The sequence below is a fragment of the Alligator sinensis genome, unplaced genomic scaffold (assembly GCF_000455745.1).
Source record: "Alligator sinensis unplaced genomic scaffold, ASM45574v1 scaffold666_1, whole genome shotgun sequence".
In the NCBI taxonomy this organism is placed as follows: domain Eukaryota; kingdom Metazoa; phylum Chordata; order Crocodylia; family Alligatoridae; genus Alligator; species Alligator sinensis.
This window is the reverse complement of record NW_005842216.1, coordinates 1,452,968-1,461,774: the sequence shown is the minus strand read 5'-3', so window position 1 is coordinate 1,461,774 and position 8,807 is coordinate 1,452,968. Positions and strand designations below refer to the sequence as shown.

General features: G+C 46.5%; 1 long non-coding RNA gene across 1 annotated transcript in view; it reads right to left on the bottom strand.

The window, feature by feature from the left end:
* Window positions 1-835: 835 nt before the first annotated feature.
* Window positions 836-8,807, bottom strand: part of LOC112550824 — a 203,917-nt gene continuing 195,945 nt past the window's right edge. Inside the window, exon 9 of the long non-coding RNA XR_003094852.1 lies at window positions 836-1,876. This is a non-coding gene — a long non-coding RNA (uncharacterized LOC112550824). The remainder of the gene's footprint in view (window positions 1,877-8,807) is intronic.

Genomic DNA, 8,807 nt, shown 5'->3' with positions numbered 1-8,807 from the left:
GTGGTGGTAGGGTTTGGTGCCCTGGGCTTCCCCCAGTGCATCAGGGCCCTGGAAGGGACCCACATCCCAGTCACCTACACGGCCCATGGTGACTGCCCCTATTACAGCAAGTGGGGCTTCCACTCTGTTGTGTTCCAGGTGATTGCTGATCACTGTTGTGTCTTCAGTAAAATGAGTGCCAGCTGGGTGGGCACTGCCCACAATGCCCACATGTTTCAGAACTGTACTCTGCCAGCCCTAGTGCAAAGTGTGCACTTCATGCCGGGGGTGCTGGATCTCGAGCTGGGAACCATGGTGGTCCCATCCCTCCTCGTTGGAAGCTCTGTCTACCTGCTCCTTCCCTGGCTTATGAACTACACTGGCCAGCTGGACTCCCACCAGACCCACTTCCACCAGTGCTTTGGCTGGACCCACGTCCTGGTGGAGTGCACCTTCAGCCGCCTCAATGGACACTGTCGCACCCTCACTGTCCACCTCCAGTTCACTGAGGACAACATCCCCTGGGTTATCATCACAGCCTGCATTCTGTATAACATCTTCAAGGTCTGCGGGGAGCTCTTCTGTGACACCTGGGTGGAGGAGGTGCAGCAGGTGGAGAATGTTTGGCAGCAGGAGCACCAGCTACAGTGGGCCCTCCTGCCAAGGCCCCAGCCAAACCATACACCTGCCCCCGGCAGCCAGGGTACCTGGTGTGAGAGGCACTGGCCAACCACCTCCTCCTGCACTCCCCGCTGTAGGCCACCTGGACAGCCACCCACGGACTCCCCCACCCACCCCCAGCACCACGCTCACTGCAGACAGTTCTCAGAAAAACACTTTATTGCCCTCACAAAAAATAGACACCTCTCCCTGCTTTCTCCTCAACAACAGAACACCTTCACCACCCACCTTACCCACCAACAATAAAACACGCTGTTCCCCATGCAAACTATTTACAATGTGGTTTGTATGTGTGTCCTCCTGGGGTGGAGGGGCATGGTTTGGGGGCACCTAGGGGTGGAGCCTGAGGACTGGTAGATAAAACCCCAGCCTCTGGTCATACTCCCATGAGTGCGCACATCAGGGCGAGTCCACTGGGTGGGGGGCTTGCCTAGGTGTGATGGAAGCTGCTGATCCCCTCGCTCAGGTGGCTCCCCCTCTGGCAGCTGATGGCCAGGGCAAGCAGGGATGGCAAATGGTCTTGGTGCCCCTGGAGGCAGCTCTGGCTCTGTGCCTGTGTGGAGCTGAGGTGAGTGGTGGGGCTGGACCCAGGTGCAGGGGCTGGGTGGCAGGGGACATGGGTGGTGTGGGACCTGGGGTGTGGGCTGGGGCAGGGGCTCCTGGCTGATGGACCGCCATGCTGGACCTCTTCCCAGTCCCATGAGGGGGCCTGCTTCTGAGGGGATGGTGGTTTCCAGGGGGCAGGAAGGGCTAGGGTCAGGGGCAGAGCAATGGGAGGCACAAAGACAACTGCCAGGCCAGGGCTAAGACAATGTCCAGGACCCAGCAGTCTTCCTCCATGGCATGCACTACCCTGGCCATGACTACACCCTGCTCCCACAGAGCCTCCATGTGCTCACACTCCAGGGCCAGAAGTGGCACCCTGAACTCCCAGTCTGCCCAGTCCTGCACCTCCTCACTCCAGTCCCACACTTTCTTACACCAGTCCAATGCATTCTCACAGATGACATACTCTGCCCACAACCTGTTCTGTTGGGGAACAGCCTCTGCTGGTTCTCCACCGACATGACCAGCCAGTCCAGGAGGAAGGTCCGATCCTGGGTCCTCCTCTGGCAGATCTGTTGCATCCTCAGGGCCCCGGCTGTGGGCGTTGGTGAACTTGAGGCTGCATCCTGGCTGCCATCTGATGCGTCTTCCCCATGTGCAGCTGCAGGGCCTGAAAAGCCATGAGAAAGAAGCTGTTTGTGAGAGTTTGCAACATTTCTAAGATAAGATGCTCTGTACCAGGAGCTGAGCAGTGCCCAGCCTCAGATTGGGGGTCGGGTGTACATGGGTGCCCAGAAACCATGGTAAGTCAGTTGGGCAAGCCAAACCTGTCCCCCTCTCTTGCTCCCCAGGGGCCAGAAGGCTGCTGGGTGCTGGCTGAAGGCAGCTTGCCTCTGCAGCCCTGTTCCCAGGCCAGAAAAGGCCAGGCTCCTGGCAACACCTGCTGCTGTGGCTCCAGACTCAAATTCCAACATTTCTCCTCCTGCAAACCTGCCAGTCTCCTGTGCTTCTGCCCATCCCATAGCACCCAGGCTCAGGGGGGTACAGGGCTCCTGACAACAGAGACAAGGAGCTACCCATGCTCCTGCACTCTCTGGAGGTGGGTTCTCTAGGGATGCACCCCGGGGCCAAGCCTCTCTGTGCCACTGCTACACCCCGAGTATGTCCCTTCTGCATATGTCCCTGGCAGTGTGTGAGGAGCTGTTTGCATGGACTGAGGGGTGCCTGACCCACTATGCCCTGCTCCTACACGTCTCTGCCCCCGACAGCTGAGCAGGACATTGCCACTGGCGTTGATGTGTTCCTCAGCATGTGAGGCCTATGCCCACCTAGCTGCAGGGGCACAGGCTGCTCAATAAAATTTTACACTGTCTCCTATCTCCCTGCATGCTGTTGAGAGGGAACCTGGGAGCAGGCATTAGCCTGGTTTCCCCAAGCTGCTGGTGGAGGCTGGAGGTGGGGAGCTTGATGGGATGGGCTGCTGGTGTCCCAAGGGGCCCTCCCCTGGTGACATGTCACCATAGGTGCCAGGCTGGAGTGTGGGCTTTGGAAGGCTGCCCATGCTGCTGTACACAGCATGGCTGCAGCCTGGGTCCCTGGGTGCAAGGATGGCATCTGGTTGCTGCATAAAGGGCATGGACTCCCTACTGTTGTGCCCCAGGACTCAAAATGTCTGCAGGCTTTTAAAGACCCTGGGGCTGGGGCTGATATAGAGGCAGGCCAGCCCTAGGGCAAGAAAGGATCCCAGCTTGTTAGTACTACACAGTAGCATTGCCAGGCACGAACCATGATGCGATACTACTGCACAGTAATAATGAGGTACTGCATAGCTGTAATGAACTACTGAGCAGTAACCATCACCAGGCAACTGTGCCAGGACATTACTGCGCAGCAATGCTGGTTACTGCACAGTCATTTAGTACTTGTGTATAACCAAGTACTAAATGACTGCACAGTAACAACTGGACAGTGGGCATCTCGTGTAGACATGGCCAGTAAGTACTCATGAGTAGATTTGCTATTTGCATTTGCAGGTAGCAAATTTACTTCCAAGTAGCAAAGTTTCTGTCCAATAAACATGTGCGTGTGTAGATCTCATGCTTACTGCACAGTAAACTACACTACTGAGCAGTAAAGCATCTTGTATAGATGCACCCTATGGCTATGAAATTTGTACATTAACCTCGTTGACTGGAATATACATTTCTTATTGGGTCATTCTAAGCAAGAAAAGAAACGCTTTCCCCTTAGAAAACATCTCTGGCTAACACACCTAGGAGCAATGCTGACCAAATAATTTCTAATGAACATGGTGATAAATTTATTCACATTTTTTTAATGTTGTAGAATATCTAGAAGATTGGGATTTCCTTGAATGCATTCATTATTCAAATATATTCAATAACTATCTCTCCCAGCATATTATTCTATGGCTATTGTGACTGACTATAAATTACATGAGGTAACATCCTCAGCTTCTTGTTTTTGGAAGGGGAGGGTGATTTCATTATGCACTCATATATTTAGGAGACAAGAAAACAACACTTAGTAATGTCTATATATATAATGTGTAAGAACAGCTCAGCAGACATGATGCACTGTGGTTATGTAGGGTTAGAACAAATACTACATCTGTACATGGTTTGTATACTCAGCCAGGTCTTCTCATGTTTTGCAATGGCTTGAATGGTGAGACTAATATATATAAGTGAGGGAGAGGCATGTATTGAGGGTACAGACTGCCAATCACTGTCCAGAGTACAATCCATCAAACATTGTTTGATCCAAGGTCTACAACATGAGCTAGTGTGGGATAGCAGTGGTAAAATTAGAAGCACTGTTTGGGATTTTTCCTCCATTTGTGCTACCACTTGAAAGCATTAAGAGTTGCATATTTTTTAGATGCTCTTTCTATTTTCTCTCTTGTTTGTTCCTCAGTCTATATGACTGGCAGATTTTTTGAGTAATTCCCACGATAATCAGTAGCAATAGTACAGACCTACCTGCTGACCCAACTGGGCAGAAATCCCCTCAATTCTCTGTGGCTCAATTTTGACCAGCTCTAAAATAGGCATGATGATACTTCCTCTGTAAAGTGTTTTAATACTGTGCTGTCCATTCATTGGTATCAATGTAAAGCGAGGTAATATCATTATTATTGATGAAAAGATATTATTTTAAAAATATACCATCAGGCACCATGCAGATTTGCCAGATATATAGCTTTGAATTCATGTTTTGATTAATGAAAACATATTAGCATGTGCTTAACTTTATACATACACTTAAATCATGGAGATTGTGCACCCAATATGTATTACTAGATTTAGTGCCATTTAAGATAATCCATTTAGTCCCTTATAGTTTCTGCCTAATATCTTATGGGCAATTTCTTGGATTTAAAAATATTTTTTTATCATGAGTGTATTAAAAAAGGACAGATGAAGCAAAGTGAAACATAAGTTAATCAATACATTGGATATTCAGACAATCTGCAGTACATTAACAGTTCTCCCTGATCATTAGTGAAGATTTACCCATCATCTGATTTATCAACAATGAATTAGTAAAAAAAAAGTGAAGGCTTGGGGCTACAAAGAAGCTTTTTTTTTTTGTGGATTCATGAAGTATAAACCAGATAAACCTCAGCATAAGCTCTAGTGGATGTTCGGTGAAAAACAAACAGAATAAAAAAGCCCAAAGTTTTTAGTAATAAATAACAGAGTAAAAGTTAATGTAAGGCTTCAAATAACAGCTGCCCCTTGCATGAAGTTCCTCCTCCTCTTAATCAAATCAACAGTAAGCTACGAACTTATAGGCTCAGGGTCTTTAGCTGCACTGTTTATTCATGACAATTGAAACAGGATGAAGGCTTAGAGTATGGGTGTGAACAAACATTCAGAGGATCCAGTTTAGGTTTAGATGGCTAACTTTAAGTTGCTTAAACCTAAACCAGGAAAGGCGTGTGCAGGTAAGTAGCTTGGGATTGAGGGAAGGCAGAGGGACTGGTGGGATCAGTGGGGCTGGTGGGTCTGTGTGGGGAGAGGTTAGTGGGTCCATGGGGAGGCTACCCAGTCCAGGGGGCAGTTACCTAGTCCAGGGGTAAGGTAGTCATGGGTGCTAAAAATAGCTTGGTCAGTGTCAGATGGGTAGGAACAGCATAACCAGGGCTAGCGCAAGTGGCTGGGCTTTCCAAGCCCTGTGGCTGTGAATACATAAAGGCACTCACTAAATTGTGCTAACCTAGGTCTATCTAAAGTCAGTTCACCTTCTGAGGCTGTTTTTAGGGCAATTTAAGCCCTGTGACCATCTACACTTCTAGGTCTGCAGCTGAGCACACTGGGGACCCTCCCTGTATCTGCCCAGCTTGGTTATCAGCCACAGGGTGACCCCAGGTGCCTCCCAGATGCAGGAGGCATCAGTCACTGAGCAGGGGATTGTGGTTGGGTGCCCCCCCCCACTCCCCGGTGGACCCAGAAATGGACTTCTGGTCCACTTCAGGGTCTGCTGTTGAGCATGCTGGGGACCCCACTGCACTTCTGTGGGACCATCTCAGCCCACCATCTGTGCATCCACCCCACCATCTCAGCATTCATGAACCATCTGGTACCTCGAGGTATGTAGAAAAAACATTTAAAGCTGTGTCTATGGCTGAATTGTTGAATCTTTGCAAATCTCTCCGAATCAATTCAGAGGACTCTGATTCAATTCAGAGAGGTTAAAGGGTCTCTTGATTCAATTTGGATTTGGAGATTCGGCCACCAAATCAGGCTGAATCTCTGCCAAATTGAATCAGCAACCAAAGCTTCACACAGACCTAATATGAAGTCAGGCAGAGCACAAGAAGGACCACATCCAATCCATTTCAGTTATTTATTTCTATGTGGTTCTAGTCTAACTCTAAAGATTCGAAGTATTCCTATAGTCATTAGGCAAACATGGTACTCATCTTGGCTTATTTAACTTATTTTCCTTTCATTTCTTTAGTTGCCTGTCATTTGGGGATTCTTCCTATGCAATTTTTGCCCTGAAGATTTCATTTATGCAGATGTCCTGTAGTTCCACCTATATTTGAAAGGGGCAATGCAAGTCACTCAGACACATTCTTGTATTAACACTTGGTCTGAAATTATTTTGGATGTCAAATGGACTTACAGCAGCTTTTATATGGTTTGCATGAAAGTCCCAATCTTTGTACAAAATGTGATTACATTTAGAAACATGAAGTAGATTTCATGAGAGCTTCTGAAACATGCTTCTAATAAACTCAGATAAAAAAGAAATGAACCTCAACATGCTGTTTCAATGTTCTTTCCAACCTCCACAGTTTTTAAGCCCTTGGGGGGGCGGGGGAGGGAGGGAGGGAGGGGGGAGCATGCCTGTTTCAACACTATAACTGTGTTTCCTTTTCACCAGGATTTTTTTTAAAGGATACTGCTCTTTATTTTTCCAAAACCACACTTCTCTTCTTACTTACTTTCTCTTCAGCTCTTTTCTCTGTTTTCTTATCTTGTTCCTTCCTTCCTAACTGTTTTTCTTTCATCTCCTTTTTTCCTAGCTCTGTTCCTCTTGTTTCACCATCTGTTTCTACTCCTCATATCTACTCCTATACCATGGCTTTAACCCTCATGGGTTTTCCCTTCATGCCTTCCCCTCTCTACTTCTCTTTGACTTTCCTGCTTATTTTTCCTCTTCTATTCCCCTTATGGCTTGCAGAGTATAGAACGACTGGGACCAGTTTCCTCACTTGCATGGTACTTGTAAAGCACTTCTGGAACTCTGACTTCTGGTGGTGGCTTTCTAACCCTCTGTCTTATTGCTAATTGAGTATGGCACCATGACAAACACAACAGATAAAAAATTAGCCAGATAAGGCCAGAAAATTATCTAACAGCATGAAAGTTGCAGATCATACTAGTTATTTTAGCCTTGCAGTTTTCTATGGTTCCTTGAGATGTGAATTAGACTCTAATATAAAAGGTTTTAAAATGTTATCTTGGACTTTTATGAATATTTAATGCTGAATGGAAAGCTGAAGCAACAAGTAACTAAATTGGTAGCCCTTTTGTTTTCTTATCATGTGAATCTGTTACTGAATACTAACAAGTACGTCTTTATGTACTTAGCCCACTTGTTAATAGACAACTATTCTTATCATGATGTTTTCTTGAACTAGGTGTATAAAGTTAAAGGTGGGAATATGGGAAATTACTAAATTATATAGCATCAGAGAGATGTTACAAGGAAATTCTGATATTTCATGGCGAAATATTGCCAATTATGGTAGCTGTCAATTTAACAATAGGCTTATTCACTATGGTGTTTGATTAATGTGAAATTATTCAGTTGGCTACCTTGTAGTTGGCCTATTTTTGTGTCCAATTAGTATGCTAATAATGGTAATTATGTTCTATACTGCATGTCTCATCACCTAGAGGGTTTTTAAAATGATAAAATAATGAGAATAAACAAGCTGATGCTGACATTCACTGGGCCATTCTAATTACTTACTGAGAGCACACTGGGGAATCAACACTCAACCAAAGAAAATGATTCTTGCTTACTTTGTTAAAACTACTCTTTTCAAAGAGCATTAATAGTTTGCTGCTGTTTTCTTTATTACAAGGGACTGCACTATTTCTCCTTTTATTTGTTCTGTTAATGTACAGTACCAGTGCAAAAAAAGATAATCCAATTATAGTTGACTTTAGTGATAACTGTTTGCAGGAGGTGTCAGAAAAAAACAAACAACTGTAATTGCTGAATTATGCACCTTTGTAATGGTTACCTTTTATTTTTTCACTGTTATGATAAACATACCATAACCTTTGCCACAAAAGTACAAGGTATGTTTTGGTATAGGGAAGGTACTGCCTGGCAAAGTACTGCCAATGATAAGCATCAGGATGAACTTATTTCTCCATGCAAAAAAGTATTCCTCTTTCTTAGCTGGTTTTCCAGGCAAAAATTGTAATCTGAAGTTGGAAATATCTGCCATATCTTCTGTATATCTCCCATATCTTCTGTATGGCTATACTATTCCCACCACCCTGACCCTGGGTCAGCTATTTGTAGTGTTCCCTCAACAGGATAGTCCCCCTCCACCCTCCATGGACTCACAAACTCCCTCCTTCCACAGACCTATCCACCTACCCCAGACCTGACAATCCCCCTTCCCTTGGACCCTCCAGCCCTCTCCTCCCAAAACCAATTACTTGCATCAGGCTTCTGATTTGGACATAGACAACATCTTTAAATATTTTTCCTACATACCTCTAGGTAGCAGGCAGTTTGTGAGTGCTGCAATGCATGGAGTGTCCCACAGGAGCACAGGCAGATCCCCAGCATGCTCAGCAGCAGACCTGGAAGTGGACCAGAAGTACATCCACTTCTGGGTCCACTGGGAAGCATGCCATGCCCCCCCCACCCCTTTGGCTCAGTGACCGGTGCCTCCTTGGTTTGGGAGGGCACCTGGGCTCTACCCGTGGCCAATCATTGAGCCAGGAGGGTGAGGGGGCCCCCCCGTGAACTCTCTGGAGGACCCGGAAGTGGACCAGAAGTACTTCTGGTCCACTTCTAGGTTCACTACCAAGCACGTGAAG